At 30.4% G+C, this 19,527-nt stretch overlaps 1 long non-coding RNA gene across 2 annotated transcripts; it reads left to right on the forward strand.

The window, feature by feature from the left end:
- The first annotated feature begins 11,578 nt into the window (after nucleotides 1–11,578).
- LOC129318653 (uncharacterized) lies at nucleotides 11,579–19,268 on the forward strand. 2 transcript variants are annotated; one of them, XR_008595278.1, is made up of 4 exons: nucleotides 11,579–11,734; nucleotides 11,871–12,029; nucleotides 16,194–16,535; nucleotides 18,364–19,268. It is a non-coding gene; the product is annotated as an uncharacterized LOC129318653 (long non-coding RNA). The 2 variants fall into 2 exon arrangements; XR_008595277.1 differs by lacking the exon at nucleotides 18,364–19,268 and having other exon boundaries at nucleotides 16,194–16,873.
- Nucleotides 19,269–19,527: the final 259 nt, after the last annotated feature.

Consider the following 19,527-nt stretch of genomic DNA (forward strand, 5'->3'; position numbering starts at 1 on the left):
TTTTTTTTTGCGGTTGAAGGAATATGTGAATGCTCATGCATTGTGACTCATATTCATTAATTACTCTATATTATATGTAGAGTAGTCAATTTATTTATTGATAATCTTTCTATCATTCCTTTACTCTCCATATTCATGAGTCATTGATCACATTTCCTTGAATGAATTGTCTTTTAGATTAAAAAGTTATGGATAAAAAATAGATGTCTACTAAGCAATTAAGTAAAGAGTATTTGAATAGTGCGAAAGAGTTTATAAAGTTTGCTTTTGAGCATGTAAAAAACCTTAGAATAATAGTGTGCCCTTGTGTAAGATGTGGTCTTTTGAAGCAAATTGTGCATCTGAGTTGAAAGATCATTTAGTGTGCTATGGAATTGATGAAAATTACAAGTGTTGGCATAAGCATGGAGAGACTAGAGAGAATGAGTGTACTAGTAATTCGGAGTATAAAGGAATCTTTGAGTCAAATGATTATGACACAGATACTTATAAGGGTGATTGTCTTGAAGAGATGGCCAATACAATTGAAAGGAAACTTGAGGATTGTCCTGAAATGTTAGAGATGTTGAAAAGTGACGCAGAGAAGCCCTTGTATGCTGGTTGCACTAAATTCATAAAGTTGTCAGCAGTGTTGAAATTGTACAACTTGAAAGTGAGCAATGGATAGATTGATAAGAGCTTTACAAAAAATCTTACACTTATAAAACAACTTCTACCTATGAACAATGAGCTTCCAAGGACTATGTATGAGGTAAAACAAATGCTACGCTCAATTGACATGAGTTATGAGAAAATACACGCCTGTCCTAATGATTGCATATTATTTAGAAATGAATATGCATCATTAATGTCCAAAATGTAATGCCTTCTGCTATAAAGAGAATGGGAAGAGTCCAAAGAAGGCGTTATGGTACTTTCTCATTGTACCTAGATTTAGATGGCTATACAGTAGTGCAAAGGATGTAAAAAATTTGATATGGCATGCGGATAAACGGATCAAAGATGGGAAGCTTTGACATCCAATTGACTCTTCTCAATGGAAAAAAAATTGATCTCGATTACCTTAACTTTGGAGTAGAAGATAGAAACCTTTGCCTCGTATTATCTACTGATGGAATGAATCCACACAGGCTTTAAAGTAGCAGTCATAGTACATGGCCAATTATTTTGGTAATTTACAACTTAACTCCATGGTTATATATGAAACAAAAATATATGATACTATCCATTCTAATTTCGGGGCCAACACAGTTAGGAAATGAGACATATATTTGGCTCCTTTAGTTGAAGATTTAAAACTATTATGGGAGCACAGTGTTGAGGTATATGATAGATATGGAGAGAAAATGTTCAATTTAAGAGCATTGTTGTTTGGCACAATCAATAATTTTCTAGCATATGGTAATTTGTTAGGGTATAATATCAAAGGAAAACTCAAATGTCTTATTTGTGAAGAGGGCACACATTCAGTGAGATTAGAACATGGGATGAAGAATGTCTATCTTGAACATCGTAGATGGTTGCATCCTGATCATTATTATTAGCACCTAAAAAATGCTTTCAATGAGAATTCAAAAGAAAGTAAGGCACTTTTGCCACTAATAGGTGAGCAAAATTTTGATAAGGTGAAGAATTTGAATATCGAGTTTGGTAAACTTTTTGCAAAGCATCTTGGGACATGTGGGTGGAAGAAAAGATCTATTTTTTTTTTTGACCTACCATATCATGCACATTGAGAAAAATGTGTGCAACAGTTTAATTAGTTCATTACTTCATATTTCAGGAAAGACCAAAGATGGTATCAAGGCAAGACTTGACATGATTTCTATAGGGATAAGGGAAGAGTTGGCTCCGCAAGAGAAAGGAAGTCGTAAATTTCTTCATGCCGTTGCTCATATATTGTCTATAAAAGAAAAGAAAACTTTTTATGAGTCGCTTGCTACTATTAAAGTTTCAGAGGGGTACTCTTCAAATATTAAGGGCGTTGTGTCATTGAAGGATTTGAAGTTGAAGGGTTTAAAATCACATGATTGCCATGTGTTGATGGAAAATTTTATTCCAATAGCTATACGTTATATTTTACTCGATACGATTCGAGCCATGATCACAAAATTGTGTTTTTTCTTCAAGTTTATATGTAGTAAAGTGATTGATCCAAAGAAATTGCCAAGATTGCAAAGCCGAATTGTGTTAATTTTATGTGAACTTGAAATGTATTTTCTGCCTACATTCTTCAATATAATAGTGCACCTTACTATTCATCTAGTTAGAGAGATACAATAGTGTGGCCTAGTTATCTTGAGATAGATGTATCTATTTGAGCGTTACATAAAGATACTAAAAGGATATGTAAAAAATTAGAATCGACCTGAAGATTGTATAGTTGAACGATATATTTGTAAGGAAACAGTTGAATTTTGCACTGAGTACTTATCAAATGTCAACCATATTGGTCTTCCGACTTCTCGGCATGATGGTAGAACTGATGGAGAAGGAATCATGGGCAATAAAGTAGTTACTATCTCCAACTTATAATGGGAACAAGCACATTTATATGTACTACACAACTCTATAGAGGTTGAGGAGTATGTAGAGATGCACATAGCCGAGCTTAAGCGGGATAACCCTAATAGATCAGAGATTTGATATGTAAACAAGCATAATACGAGTTTTACAGTTTGGTTGAAACAACACATTCTTGAGAAGTTAACTGCCGATCCTGATTCAGTTTTTGAAAAATTAAAATGGTGGCAAGAGGTCCAAATAAACAAGTTCTTTCCTTCACTAGCTATCTCATTAATGGGTACATATTTTCTACCAAAGAGCAAGATGATCAGAACACAATACAAAATAGTGATGTAACTCTTATACCCCAAGCAATGCATATATCTAGTACTAAGGACAAAAATCTCTTGTATGCAAAAATGTCATACTTTGGGGTAATTGAGTACATTTAAGAGTTAGATTACATCAAATTTCAAGTTTTAATTTTTAATTGTAAGTGGGTTGATCATAAAAATGGTCTTAAAGTTGATGATTTGGGTTCTTAATGGTGGATCTTAATAGAGAAGGTTATAAACATGAGCCTTTTTTTTAGCTTCACAAGCTCAATAAGTGTTCTTTGTTCCTGATCTAGCTAAAGTAAATTGGTCTATCATTTTATTGAGCAATAAAATAAACGAAGATATGAATAATTCTATAGTTGAAAATGATCCATTTATGAGGATATCATTTAAAAGTTACTTCGTTGAGGATGAAGCCTTTTATATAAGAAATGATCACAACGAAGGTATTTGGATTTCAAAGAAAAGAGGTAGAAGCAGTCAAGCAAAGAAGGAGAGCAAAAGGAACATACAAGAAAAAGAAAAAGAATAATTTAAACTTGTAGGTTACTTGTTTTGTGTGATTTAAATTTTTATTGTTATTTATTATGTGCTATATTTATTTTATAATGTGTGATTTACATTAAACCTATAAATTACTTATTTTGTGCTTTATTTTTTTATATTATTATTTATTATTTACTTTGTTTTTTTTACTTTTATAGGTAAATGGCTTCTCAAAGGAGTACTGGTCTCAGTAGACCTAGTAGTGCTGATCCTAGCATTGAGATAAATGACCAGCAAATTTAGCAAGAAGCAAATCAAATAACAAGATGATTGACATCAATGGTTGAGGTAAATAGAAGAAGGGCTGCTGGATAGAAATATGAAGTTGAATAGAATTTCAAATGTCAACCTATCATGACCAATAAAAATAAATTCATTAACTATATAGGGGTTGTGGCAAATGCAAATGTGTCAATTACAATTAGGCACTAGAACGATGTTAATCCAGCTATAAAAAATTATATTTGGGAGAAAATAGAGGTAAAATACTTTACTTGTATCGTTGTAGTTAATTGAAATTACTTGACTGAAAATCTAATTAATTGTCTTGGTTTATAGTCAGTGTTTGCAACTGATGCTAGTCGGATGAAATTTGTCCTCCAACAAGCTGGAAAGGTAATGCGGATATTTTTGTATTTCGTGGGAGCGAAATACATTAAAAAATTAGGAGGAAACATTAATACTGAGGTCCCCAACTTAATAAGGCTATTAGTTTCACAAGAATAGTGGGATGAATTTGTTACTCAACATCTCAAGGGACAATTTCAAGTAAGAACAATGAGATGAATGAATTTTTTATTATTGTCAATATATTTAATTTTATTGATATGATTCTATGTGTTTTGCATAGGAGTTGAGCCATAAAAAGAAAGAGTTGCATGAGAAAGATCCATACCCTTACAAGAAGGGGTACATAGGATATGCAGGAATTAAGCAACAAATGGTAAGTTAATATTTATACTATATAACTTTAGCTTATTTCATGGATATATGTACTATACTCACATCCAAATTTATTTAAATTCATAGATCGAGCAAGAAGGTTCAAGGGCAAGCTCACTTTCATGTCACAGACTCTTCATAAAAAGCTGAACCAATAAAAAAGGAACATTGTTGATGAATGTGTTCAAGAGCTTGCCAACAAGTGTGTAAGTACATTAACTTAACATTTTTTTATACTCAATCAACTAATTTAACTTTCTTACTATATATTGCACGGGCCAAGAACGAGAAAAGTGGCACGCCTGATGATGATGTCTTAGGCAAGGCATTAGGTAATCACGAACACCCTAGTTGAGTTAAGGGATATGGCTTCGGTATTTTAAAAAACAAATATTCGGGTCACAGAAGAAGGCAAGGTCAACAGAAGATGTGGGTGCAAGGGCTAAGATTACCACCCTAAAAGAGGAGCTATCTAGGCAACGAGACATGATTGAAGCTTTGTTAAAAGACAAGGAGAGGTAGAGGTAGAGTTTCATATTAGTCCTAGCGGGAAAGGTAGTTACAATGTCATGCAACCTATTAAAAATCTCCCTAAGGTAAAATATTATTAATTTATTTCACTTATGTTTCACTATTTCTATTTTCTATAGCTTTAATATAGTATATTATTTATTAATATAGGGTGAGAGCCTATGTGAGTTGTTAGCAAATAGCCTGAATCGTCATGTGGTTGCTATCGGTTGGTTGTTTAATTTTTCAGGAGACATGCTACATAATATGCCATTCCCTGCATCCTATGTATGTGTTGCTATTGATGTGATGAAGGATTTGAACTATCCACTACCTATTCCCACCGAGGACATAGGGATTGTTGGAGAGGCAATGGGTAGTTTTGTTAGATGGCAGGTTAGTTAAATTAGGATGCCAAGTCCCCAAAAAAACTAGCAAAGATGCACAATAAAAAAAAAGATGATACCCTGATCTAAGCTCTCCTTTAAAAAAGGTAGTCTCCCATAAAGCTGTGCCTGAACAAGAGCCTCAATTGCCAAACTAACACAGAAATTTACTCCATGCATATGCAACAATTCATAGATCTAATCCTCCGGTCCTGCTATTTTTGAATAAATATTACTAGTTATCATACATTACATGTTTTAAAGATTAAATGTGCTTTATAAGAGGTTATGGGGTACTACTTTGATTATAGTTCAAATATGTTTTTTATTGTGTTATATATGATATGGCGAAGACCGATATGATATGCTTTCGCTTGATGTTATTAATGAAGTGCTTCAATATGATATGACCAGTCTCACTGTTCTCAACTTCTACATACGGTAATTTTTTTCCATATATGAATAGTTAATATTTTAACTATAAAATAATCCATTTCTTGTATTTATAATAGGTACTTGTATGACAAATTTGTTGTCCCTTTTGATCTACAAATGAATTTCATCTTCGTTAGTCCTCATAAAGTGGGTCCATATGCCTTAATTAAAAGCGACAAAATTTTAAAACAAGCAAAGGCATTATACGAAAAGTTTAAAGCAAGGGATCGAAAGGGAATATTATTCATAATACCATACTATCAAGGGTAACGTAATTCTTAATAATTTTTTAATAATTTTTTATTTTTAATTTAATGGATTAATTATAATTTGCAACACTTGTCAATACTATTAGGGACCATTGGATGTTGATTGCCGCCGAACCATTTGGCAACACTCTAAAGATATATTATTTTGATTCTCTTGGAGGGGAACCAGGGAGGAGACAAATTTTATTGGAGTTGATTAATACATAAGTGCATAAAGTATTTTAAATTTTTATTTAATTATTTAAATTTCATACTAACATACTTTTTGCTGTTTCATTGGGGCGATTGTGTTATACCACACTAACACAAACAATCAATTCCAAGGTCCTTTACAAATTTTGATGCAGCCTATATTTGGAATATAATTAAGGTAATTGAAATCATTTATTAAATTGAAATTTAATGCATTAATGCATATTCATCGATTCTTTAATTTTAGTGTTCAAGACAAAAGAAAAATAACTTGGATTGTGGCTATTGCATCATGAGGTTCATGAAGGACATCATTATTCATAATGAAAGCATAATTCCCAAGATGGTATGTCAATAATATTAACTTTTAAATTATAAAAATATTCAATGTATTAAAATTAATATATGGTGGATCATTTATATATTACAGTACTATGACGACTCTTATGTTGAAGAATTCAGGGATGCAGAAATAAATGAGGTAATTGAAGAATGGTGTCAATATATTTTTTAAGTGTGGACCTCATACAAAGAAGATGAATAGAACTACCTTGAAGAAGTAGCGAGGAAGTTTATATTTTTAATAGGTAGTTTATTTTTGGAAATAGTTTACTTTATATAATTACATTTATTTATTGATTAATTTTAAAATTAAATACAATAAATTTCAATGATATTCAAATCTGGAATGGCTAGCTGCTGCTATTTTGATTTCTTTTTATAGGAGAGCTGGTATAAAAACAACCCCCATATTAAAAAAACCATATAATAAATTATGGTTATATAAATAACCGTCATTTATACTACAATAAATGATGGGTAAATAATTACCCGTCATTTACCTGGACTTTAAATGAAGGGTAAACTATTTACTTGTTATTTAAAGTATGGTAAAATCTATTACCATACTTTAAATGACGGGTAAATAAGTTACTCGTCATTTAAAGCCACAATAAATGATGGGTAACTTATTTACTCATCATTTGGCTAAGTCTTCTACTTGTCATTTATTGTGGCTTTAAATGATAGGTAACTTATTTACCCCTCATTTATATTCTCATTTGGCTTGAGTTTCCGTAAAAATTTTATTTTAAATGATAATTTTATAACTGTTATTTATTGGTAGACTTTAAATATCAGCTATATAAATGGCACGTATTAACCATTATTTATGAACTAAAAGAACCATCATTTTTTTTTGTAGTAATAGTGACCAATTCCTTCCTTATCGATTGAGAACCTTCTACGAAGCCATTGGCCAAAATCCTCCTTTTTGATAATGTTAAAGAGGAAAAGTGATGGGAAAGGAATATGAGTCGTGCTTTCTCTATGTTTTTTGATTTTTTTTCCTTTTACTCTGGTGTATTACTTTTGCTTTGGCTGTGTATCTATATTTTCATTTATATGTATTTGTTCTAATTGTAATACTTCCAATTATCAACGAAATATAATTATTCAATGTGTCTGTAATAACCTTAAATTTTTTAAATTAAATCATTTTCCCTTTCAATTTTATTTTATTTTATTATTTTAGTTATATAACAAATCAGGAGTAGTAGTTTAGTGGAAACTATGTCAATTAATTCTTAGAGGTATGGGGTTTGAATCTTACCTATATGAAGGGAAATATCATTTTTGCTAGCGTTGAATGAAGTTACCAAAATGCCCTTATCTCTTGTGTGATTTTAGAAAATATCCATTGGGTTTCTTGTAATTTTCCTAAATAAGCATGAACACTTTAAAATTTCCTTCCCTCGGTGGACCAATAGAGCATGGAGAGAGAGCGTTTATTTTCTTCTTCACCATTTCCCCCCTCATCGCCGATTTGCTTCTTTGATTCTTACCATTGGTGTGCGTCTGGGTCCTTGCCATTGACTCTCCATATACGCTGTCGACTTGAAGTGGTGAGCCACATGATTTCTGTTCTCCTCTTCTTTCTTGTTTAGTGGCGCGCGAGTTGTGTTAGGGCGTGTGTGTTCTCAGCCTGGACATAGAGTATGTGTGTGGTAAGCTCAGCTTCTCTTATTCTTTTATTGTTGTTGGTTGTTCAAGCTTCAACTTTAAACTTCCTTAATTTTCAATCATTCTCCCTTGTTTTAGTGTCACCACTATGCTCATGCAGCTGGAAAAATATTTGAGTCTCTCCTCTAATTTCTCATATGCTCTACAGATGAGTGAATACCACCTGTTTCCTCTTCCTTGGCTAGTCTGTGCATGGGTAGTTGGGGTGGATAAATTTTTTTCTTTTCCATTTGCTTTATGGCTGTGCATGAGTAAAGATAGGAATAGTGTTGAAGTAAGTTTGAATTGAAGATTAGGAAGCTTATTTTGAATGGTAATCATGCTTTAAGCAACTTGTTATTGTAAGAGGAAATGAGATAAATGATGCTCTTTCCAACTGTGGACTGATTATTATATAAGGAAAGAAATTTTTAAAGTTTGATTAATTTAAATATTGATATTAGAAATTTTTAGGAAAACAAATAAAATAGAGAAATCTGAAGAGGAAGAGGTTGGTATCATGGTTATCAATTCACGTACATAAGGTATTTGATTAAATGTGTAAAAGAGGAATTTGGTTGGAATAGGGCAAAACAAGCATATTCATTATATTATAATGACATAAATTTGGATTTAGGATTCTCAATTTCTATGTTTAAAATTTAGAGAATTAAATATTTCTTGAATATATATGTATCCATTGTAATAGAAAGCTTGGTCAACTACATTTTCTTTTAAAATTTGTCATGGACTTGAATTGAGAATGTGTTATGGTGATATATTAAGACCAATGATTAGTTATGTTGATATATATTGGTGAGTAATTTCAATGTTGCTTGCTATATGAGGAAGGTGGGTTAAACTACATTTTCTTTTAAAATTTGTCATGGACTTGGATTCAAAATGTGTTCATTTAATTGTTGAAAAATAGCCTCAAGTATTTCAATGAGCTTTGATTGATGTTTTGAAACTTGCAAATGCAAGAAAGGCAAATGATACATGCTTTGAATAAATGTATATGTGAAGAGCTATTGGAGAGCCTCAATGATAAATCATTTATTGGTTACAAAGAGAAGATAATGTGAGTGTGTCGTAAGGGTATCATTGTTGTAAAGAGAAAGAAATAAGATCTTTTTAAATATGATTATTAGGCTAGAGACAAATTAATTTAGAAAACTTTGATAAGTTATAGACAAGATAATATGTTGTTGAGTTTTATTGGCAGTATAGGAAGTAGAGCTACTAATAAAGAAAATTGCTTATTCTTCATGTCTAGGTGATAGAATAGCAAAGAGCCAATTGACAGGGTTTAGTAGCAGCAAATTGTTATTCTCAAACTTTCTAAGTAAGTAAATAGCGTTCCAATTGATTTGTTATTCAAATTTTTCTAAATTATTTTTTTATAGATCACTTAATAACAATTATATTACATATGTAATATTTTGTTGATTAAATTATTTTCATCTTGGAAAATTATAAAGAGATGTTGAAAGATATTTGAATTATGACATGTATGTATTTTTCCTTACGAAGGATGGTTTCAAAAATTTATGAGATTATTTTTATCAACTTCAGTTTTTTTTAGGTTACTCAATAAATGTCAAACATAGACATTAGTTACAAAATTTTATTTTGGCAATTTTTTAATGCTTAAAATTCTTCACATGAGTTTGACTATGAGAATGAGAATAGCATTTTATGGTGATGATTTTTTCGCATGTTTAAAAATGGATTTGGAGGGGATACTATACAAAACATTGTTTGTTAATGATAGTTCCATTAACCCTTACGTGCCATAATCAATGACTAGCTAATTTGATTTCTGCGAGCTTTGTTCTCACATTTATTATTCATGGGTCTCGTACTCGTATTTCTTTTTGTGATTTCAAGCCACGTTTAGTTATTATTACCCTTATAGATTGTGTATTCATGTTTGTTTCGTAGCTCAAGATGCATTTAGTTACTTACCTTTATAGATTGTGTATTCATGTTTGTCTTCGTGGCATAAGCCGCGTTTGGTTATTTACTCTCGTAGACTATATGTCCACGTTTGTGAATTATTTGGTTAAATCCCCAGAAATATGAGTTTTCATTAATTGATGATTTCACACTTTAATAGTTTTTAACTAGCAAATGTTATTATTTTTAATTATGTATTTATTTAATTATTTTGACATGTCAAGATCAAATGTTAAGTTGCTTTATTGTTATAGATTTAAAGTTTCTTGATTTTAAAGTTATATAAAATTTTTATTCCATACTTACAAATTTGTTTACATTGAACTGCTCCCTTTATGTAACTATTATATTTTATTCATTTTGATTTTACAAAAATGTTATGGTTAGAACGTTATATATTGAAAATATATTTGATCTTAGATAGCGTAGCTGATAATCGATCTCTTGTTGATCTTTAAAGGGTTCACTGTTGAATTGATAAAAAGGACCTTTTGAGGATATCTTTATTCCGTGCAAATGTTTTATTATGTGTTATATTTTGAAATTACAATTAAGTACTCTACATTAATTATAAATAAGATTCTGGTCTATAATCTATACTGTTTGTCTACTGTTAAGGAGCAAAGCTCCTAAATGTTGATTTGGATTGTATATGATTGTTGTAGAGATTTTAGAAAATTCCACTTATAGAAGAGGTTATATAAAAAAATAGAATCTTTTTGTTTATTTGTAAATGTTAAAATGGTTTCCAATCTTATTTCAAAAGAATTAAAATATTGGATTAGAGTTCCTTCGATTAAGACTTAATAAATATATGTTTGTATGCATAACTTGTGCCAGTCATGTTTAATTTTTAGAGCATGACAGTGCTTGTGTTTTATTGCAAGTTTATTTTGCTTTGATCTTTTTAGTTTATTTTATAACATGTGCTCTCATACTTCTTAACTCCATTCCTCAATTAAGGGGGAGTAACTCATTATTGAAGGAGAGCAAATTATCTTTGACAATACTAATATATATTTTAGGTTTTGTTATCATAAAAAAGAGGATAATGTTGAATGCAACCTATTTTGATGACTAAAAGCCTTGAAAAGAGGTTTTGTTACTTGCACATTTTATAAAATCAAGATAATGATAAGACAAACTAAGAGAACAAAGGATCAACAATTAGTATAATGATCCTAAATTTTAAATTAAATAAATTTTTTTCCTAATTGATATTAAATTTAATTGTTAAAATTTTATAATAAGTAAAGAGTGATAGCTTAATGAAATTTATGTTAGTAATTTTTTTTAAGGTACAGAGTTGAATTTTACTAAACAAAAATTTTATTTTATTTTATTTTAAATTATAAAAAAATTATGTATCTTTTCTGGTAATTTTTTTATCCCTTTTTTATAATTTTTTTAATATCTTTTCTTGTAATTTTTTCAATTTCTCTTTTGTTCAGATTTTTTCTCCTCTGCCGTTCGAAGCACAGAGCATACAGTTTTTTTTCTCTCTCTCTCTCTCTCCTTTCCTCTCCACCGACATATTGCTCCTCTTCTCTCCTCACCGTCAAATTCCTCCCTCACCGTCGGACTGCTCTCCTTGCTGTCAACGTTCTTCTCTGCTCTGAAACTCACCGTTTCTGCTCATCTCTTTGCCACTGTGAGTTTGCTGTAATTTCCACTATTGCTTCATATTTCTATGTCTTTTTCTTTCCTTGGTGCTGGAGTGGTGTGCGTGGGTTCTGAATGGGAGTTTGCTTCTTTCCCTATACTTGCCGTGGTTTGGGTTGCGTCAGACATCCTTCTTCCTCCTCCATGTCCGATCTGCAATGTCGTCTTCTCCCTGTTTCTATCGTTGGCTTGTTGCTGACTGCAGCTGCTGTGCGTGAGGCATAGGTGGGGAGGGGGGGGGGAATCCCAGCAAGCATAAATTGAAGATTAGGAAGCTCATTAAGGTAAGTAATTTTTCCTTAAGCATTAGGTTATTATAAACAGAAGTGAGTTTCCTGTGATGTTTTGTGTCAGAGTTTAATTTTTAACTGTATGAGGAATGAGATTTGAGAAGCTTGAAAAAAATTTAAGAATTGATAATGGATATTGGTAAGAGATTTGAAGAGGTAGGAGCTTTGTAATACAGTGTGGATGAAGTTGCTCATGAGGTATTTGCTAAAACGTGTGAAAGAGGAATTTGGTTGAAACGGAATAAGCAAGCATATTACTTTTATTAATGACTGAAACTTAGATTTGGGTTGTGAAATCTCTATGTTGAAAACTTAAAAAGGTACAAATATTGCTTGAATATATATATATATATATATATATTGCGGAGGAAAGCTTGGGTTATTAAATTGAACTTGACATATGCTTAAAAAGAAAGAATGATAGATTTTAGATTAATATTGAGGCTAATGGTTAGCTATGATGATATACATTAATGATTAAGTTTAATGTTGCCTTGTACATGGGGGAAGTGAATGTTAAACTATTCTCTTTTAAAGTTTGTCATTCATTGAGAGTGGAAATGTATCTAGTGAGTTGTTGAAGCTTGATCAGAAATAATTTAAGGAGTTTGGTGTTGATGAATGTATTGTCGGAGAAGATCCTGCATAGGTATTTTTCTATAACTTTGTTAGGTTCCTCAAGAAGCATGAATTGACTTGGGTATTATGCATTTATAAATTTAAATTGAATATTGTAAAGGAACTTATCTATGTTATTGAGAGATTAATTGGATTCTTGAGAATTTATGTTTGATAATTTATAAATTATTGTGTTGTCTTGTGATTTAATTTTGGGATGCACGTTAGGTGTTAAATGTAATGTGTAATAAAAGAGCTATAGAAAGTTAAGTAAATACTATGCCTTTAGAATCAAGATCTTTTATTTTTAGCAAAACTAATTGAGAATTGCATAGCCAGTGAATTATTGGAGTTATTATTATTTATTATTAGATTTAAAGAAATTAGAAGAGATTATGGTTTGAAATGGTTGAATTAAGAATGAATAAGGTTTTGAGAAAGTTTGTGGATATTTAAATAAAGCATACATAGATGGAGTTGTAGCATGAGAAGTTTAGTGTTATTAGCTCGTTGGTTTGTTGATAGGTAAATAGTGGCACTATTGAAGTATAAATGGGAAGCTTAAAAGGGAGTAAGATATAGATGTCTTTGGAAATGTGAAAAGTAAGTGAGTAGTGTCTCAAATAATTTCTTGCAAAGTATTTATAAAATTTCTTTATTTAAATTTTTATATTATTTCTGTATAAGTTGTATAAATATTCTTGTCACTTCTATTTTTATGATTTATACAATTCTTCTTACTTACCTCATTTTTGTGTTAATTGATTCATTATAGAATTTGCTTTATTTTCATTAAGAATTATGCTATTATTAAAGAATATTTGGATTTGGTACATTGTTAACTGATTATTTATTCTAAGCATTTCTATTGTTTAAATCTTATAATTTATATGACAGTGGTTAACTCGGTGATTCATGCATGGAAAAAAATTGAAAAGAATTTGATAGCTAAATATTATATTTGAAAGAAATAGTTTTACATGAATGTTTCAACTTCATACACGTTTGATTTAATTAGGGGGACTAAGTTCAAAACGTTGGATGCTAACGGCAGTTCCGTTAGCTCTTGGTGCACCATGGTACATCTAACTAGCAAGGTGCTTGTAGGAGATGCTACCCCATGTGCAAGCCAACGCACGTAGAATGGAGGGATGAATATTCGTGAGCATTGTACTTACACTTATTTTGTGGGTTTAGTGACTGTGCTTCTTTCGTGGCTTCTAGTCATACTTGATTATTTCATGGCTTTAAGTTGCGCTTGTTGGTGATTTATTCTTGTGAACTGTGTATCTACATTTGTTGGTTATTTACCCTCATGAATTATGTGTCAACGCTTGTTAATCATTCTGATTAAATCCCACTAAAGATAGAATTTTGAAACCAATTTCTTTAAATTTGATCTCAAAAAGCAAACTGCTATTTTACTGTATAAGAATTTCATATCGTGATATATATATATATATATCTATCCCAAGATGTTTAAGTATTTGTAGGAAAGAGAGAGAGAGAGAGAGGAAATTTAAGATTTATAAATTTTTATTTGTATTATGTATTCATGGTTTGCATTATTTTAATTAATTATTTTTGTATATTTATAATTGACTCATTGATTGCTTTCCATTATTTCTTTCAACTGTAAATTGGGACGCTACTTAGCAGGAAAAAAATTTCTTTAATCTTAGATATTGAAATTGACCCTGTACCTTCTGCTGATCATTGAGGAATACCATTGCTTTTTGGAACCGTGAAAGTATGCATTAGTTAGTTTTGATATAAATATATTTTGTATTATGAAATATTAACTTAGGGCTCCATGTAAATAGTAGTTAGGTTCTAGTCTTATTTTATCAATGTGAAATTTGCTGGTGTGGAGTTAAACTCCCTTTCTGGTTTGGCTGACAATTTTTTATCATCGTAGAAATTTTGGTGAGGTTCTTATTACTAAGGAGATTTTATCGAAATTTCTATAAAATGATCAAAACTTTATGAATTTTAAATTTAGATATAAATTATATTGTTATTTTAAATTAATTTTTTAATTATTTGAGGCTTATAGAATGTGAGTTTATCATACATTTCGTGTCGGCCATACCCTAAATACTGAGGTGTGACAACAAGAGAAGACATACTATATATATAATTTCACTTTAGAGTAGGCAACAAGTATAATGTGCATTAACTGCCATCTACCTACTTGCATTCATTATTTGCAAAAAGCTTATAGTTTTGGTTAATAAACTTTTAATTGTATTTTATCTATTCTTTTAAGAGTTTTAGTGAACTCAATTGAGGTTACAAGCACTCGATTGAGCTTGTGGATTTTAGTGAATTCAAGTATAATCTTGAATACTAGACATAAGCTGAGCTGTTAGGTTGAATCGATATAAATCCTGTGTATAGATTTTCTCTCTAAACTTTATTTGCATTAAACTTTTTTCATCTACTGTTTTATTGAAAATATATTTTCACTATTTTATTGGGAAAAAAGTTTTGAAAAATTTAAGAATACACAATTTACCTCCTTTTGGGTACCAACTTACTTAACAAAATATTGGTCTAAAAACATTTAATTAGCTGAATAAAAACATCATATGAAAAGAAATAAGATGAAAAAGGTTTTTGAAACCCAGAGTTATACTTATCATGAATACTAATATTAATTAGGTAGGCTCACAAAGTATAAAAAAATAAGGTGCATTGTTCACATTACATCTTGTGTATTCCTTTAACTCTATCTATAAATCACTTTTAATATATTTTACTTGAAGCTAAAAAACTTAATTTTAAACTCATTAATTTTATTTAAAAATTTAACAAGTTTCTAACTTTGTTTATATTAAATATACATGCTTTAATAATGTGTTTTCTTTCGCTAACATTTAATGTAGGTAGAAGGATATTGACAAAAGGAGGGTCAAAAGGATAAATTTATGATAAAAATTTAATTATGTAACTTATTAATAGAAAAAAAATCTTTTCTTTTCAGTTTATAAATAAAATTGAAGGAAGTATATTATATAAGTTAATGTATTCTATATTTTATAATTACTTTGCAGGAAAAAAAAAAAAAAGAAACTTGCATAGGTCACTCATTTTCTCTCTCGCGCGCGCGCGCGCGTTTTTTTATTTTCATCATTATGTCAGTCGTTTAAGGTGAAGTTTAAATGGTTAAATGAACATACAGAGTTACCATATGCAAGTTTTTCTTCTTCGACAAGACCATTGGAAGATTTGAGACAATTTAGATCACTTCAACTTTTGCCACGTGGCAGGAACTGTAATAACCTAGAAAATATAAATTACTATATTTTTATTATTGGTTGGAAAACACTTAGCAAGGTGCTGGTGGCCTAGGGGTTTGTCTCTTCGCTTCCCAGGTCCTCCGATCGAACTCTCACGGAAGCAGAAGAGGAATTTTATTTTATTTTTATTTTTTTGTTTTAGCTTGTGGTTAAATTTACCGTTTGGGCCCCTTATTTGGATCAGTAAATTGAACTCGTGAACCTCATATTTTCCTCATTTCTTCTTCGATTTCTCTAGAACCCACTGACAGAGACAGAGCTCTGATCATCCTCTCACCCTCCGTCAATTCCTTGGCCTTTCTCCATCATCACAGCGTCGCCAGCGAGGGCCTCAACTCTGCCGTGAGTTCGCTGTCGTTACTTTTTTTCTGCTTCTTTGATGTTGTTTAGCTCAAGCCTTCTACCGTCGTTCTCCTCGCCTCTGTCCTGTCATCCCTGTAAGTTGCGCCGTTGCTGTATGGTGAGCTAGGTTGCCAGAGCTATAGGATTCTGCTTGCTGAGACTTTCCCTCCCCTCTTCAGTCGCGAGCTTCATCTTCTTCATCCCTATGCCGTGCTCGCCGTAAAGTGCCGATGTTGAGGTACAGCTGCGAGTTTTTTTTTTTCTCTGTGGCCGTTGATGCTTTCTTGGTTCTGCTTTAGAGTTCTGATGCGTCTTCTCCCTTCTCTGTTTGTGTCTTAGCGTGGGATTTCTTCCCTGTCCTGTTGTTGCTTTGAGGTGAGAAACCATGATTTCTTCTTCTCCCTTGAAAAATAAAAATAAAAATCTGTGCGTGTGAGTGTAAGATGTGATAGAGTTGAAGTTGCAATTCCTCTCTTAAATTCCTGTTTGGGGAAGAAAATAAAAATGGAAATTAAGCTGAATTTTATGTATTGGAAGCATAATTATGATAAGTATGGATCAGATTTTTGAGTTAAATTAGTTTTGGTTAGATTGGTTGGTGGTGAATAATTAGTTAGGATGAGATTTGGATAGAAGAATTTGAACATGAAATTTGAATATTGGTGTTTATAAGATATTTGATAAAATGCTTGTTAAAGGAAATTGTTTTATTGTGTAATTTCTAAATTTTTATTAAATTCTTTGGAAGACTTAAATAGTTTGGATGCTAATATCTTATAAATTGAGTTTTGCATCATATAAAAATTTGATTATAAAGATAATACAGCATATTGTAGTTATTCAAATCTTTAAATATTTAAAATGGAAGCTAAGGTTTCAAGTTAGATGTTGGGAAGAGACTGCATGTATAAACAAAGCTAATGTTTATTTAAATTATGTGTTGGTGAAATATTATAACTTTGTGTACTGGAGAGAATGGTGGAAGAAATGAATGTCTATTGTTGAAGATGTAAAAAGTAGAGTCATTATAAAGTTATTTATTCTTCTTGTCTAGGTAATAAAGTATAGAGTAGTTAAGGGAGAATTGAGAGAGGTGTGCTTTAGAAGGAATAAATTATTGTCTTAAGTTCAAGTAAGTCGATAACATCTTGAATAATTTATTAGCAAAGTTCTTTTTATCAAGACATTATTTTCAATAATTCATGATTATGTGTGTGTGTGCATGGATTATTTTTGTTGATTGAATAACTCTATTTCTTAAAATCATGTGATGTGCTTACAACAATGATGAAATTGTTTGCCTTACAAGTTTTAATAATCCTTTATTTGACAAAGACAATCACAAAAATTCGTGAAAGAGTTTTAGTTTTTATATTGAGAAGAAATGGTGTTTATATAATTCATGTGAGTTTGATATGATGAAGCGAAAATTTTAATTTGATAATGATTATTTTTTTCACATATTTGAAAATTAATTTTTGAAGGGACTTTATATAAAATACTGGTTGTTAACGGCAATCTTATTAACTCTTGATGCACCATGATTGACAATTAGCTAATTTGATTTTAATGAACTTTGTTCTCACGTTTGTTATTTATGAGTCTCGCACCTATGTTTGTTTTATGGCTTTAACTACATTTGGTTAGTTAATCTCATGAACTGTTATTCACGTTTGCTTTTGTGGCATTAGCCGTATTTGGTTATTTATTTTCGTAAACTATATTTTCACGTTTGTTAATTGTTTTGATAAATTTCTATAATTATAAATTTGATTATTTGGTGATTTTATATTCCATTAGTTTTTAATTAATAATTTATTTATAATTATTTATTTTGTTTATTTGCTTTCTTGACATAAGTTATAATAATATTTGATCTAATAATTTATTGATTTAAGATTTTATTTAAAGTTATATAGAGTCATTTTATTCCGAAGTTTGCTAAATTTTTATCAAAATTGTTGTCTATTTAACTTGCATAATTGCTTCAAACTTTCATTTTATTCATGGTCAATTGTTTATTGTTGGGACATTATTCACTGAAAAATATTTTTGGTTTTAAATAGTTAGTCGATGATCTACCACTTGTTGATCTTTGAGGGGCTCATTGTTGAATTGATGAGAAGACCTTTTGAGGATACTTTCATTTTGATGTAAATATTTAATTATGTGTTATGCTTTAAAATTATGATTAGATGCTCTATGTTAACTATAAATAGGATTTTGATATGTTATTTATTTGTCTATCTGTTGTGAAGGAGCAAAGCTTTGCATTTCTAATTTGGATTGTACATTGATGTTGTAAACACTTTGGAAAGTTTTATTTACGGTGAAGGTTTTGTCAAAATTTTTATAAAAAATTTAAGAATACTTTATTTATATAAAAATATTATAATGACTTTTCATCTTATTTTAAATGAATTAAAGTATTAGAGTAAAGTTTTCTTAATTATGACTTAATGAATGTATGCTTGTATGTTTGTGCCATGTCAATCATGTTTAATTTTTAGAATGTGACAATAACCGATGCTAAAAAAATTTGACAACACTAATTGGAACGTACATTGAATCAGAGCCCAATAAAAAGAAACTGACCTTAATCATCGCATTATCTAGTTTTCCTTTTATTACTTCCTCCCCTGTTGCCGCCACACCATTTAGAATAGCTCCTCTTTTTTTTTATAGTGTGTGTGTGTGTGTGTGTTAAAGAACATTTGTAGAAGGAACGGAGTTGTTGCTGGTTTAATTCACTTGAATTCTACTGATCCTTAAGCCCATCACACCAAAGCTCCTGATTCCTTTAACTCCTACCAATCCATAGGCATAAAATATAACCAAGCAAATTTGAAATATCTAACACCCATTTTTCTGAAAGTAAACTCTATTCTTCTTCTTTAGGATCACTTGGGCTTTTTGTTTTTTAAATAATATTGTTGAAATATTGTGGGAAGAAGATGGTGATATTTTTAAAAGTCCCTAACATTTCAAGTATTATGATTAATTGTTTTGAATATTTTTTAATCATTAATATTAACATAATTTCTTTCAAATATTTAGTTCTTTCATATTCCAATTTTCTTATTTCTTGAATCGATTTTGATTATATTATTTTGTGATTTTTTGGAAGAATTACATTTTCTTCGAGCCTCCAAAAAATTATCCTTATTTATTACTCAATATTTTATGAACATCTTGGTCCAATATATTAATTACAATCTTCTGATAATAAT

Source organism: Prosopis cineraria, unplaced genomic scaffold (genome assembly GCF_029017545.1).
Source record: "Prosopis cineraria cultivar Desert tree isolate PC_DT_omini unplaced genomic scaffold, ASM2901754v1 PC8, whole genome shotgun sequence".
In the NCBI taxonomy this organism is placed as follows: domain Eukaryota; kingdom Viridiplantae; phylum Streptophyta; class Magnoliopsida; order Fabales; family Fabaceae; genus Prosopis; species Prosopis cineraria.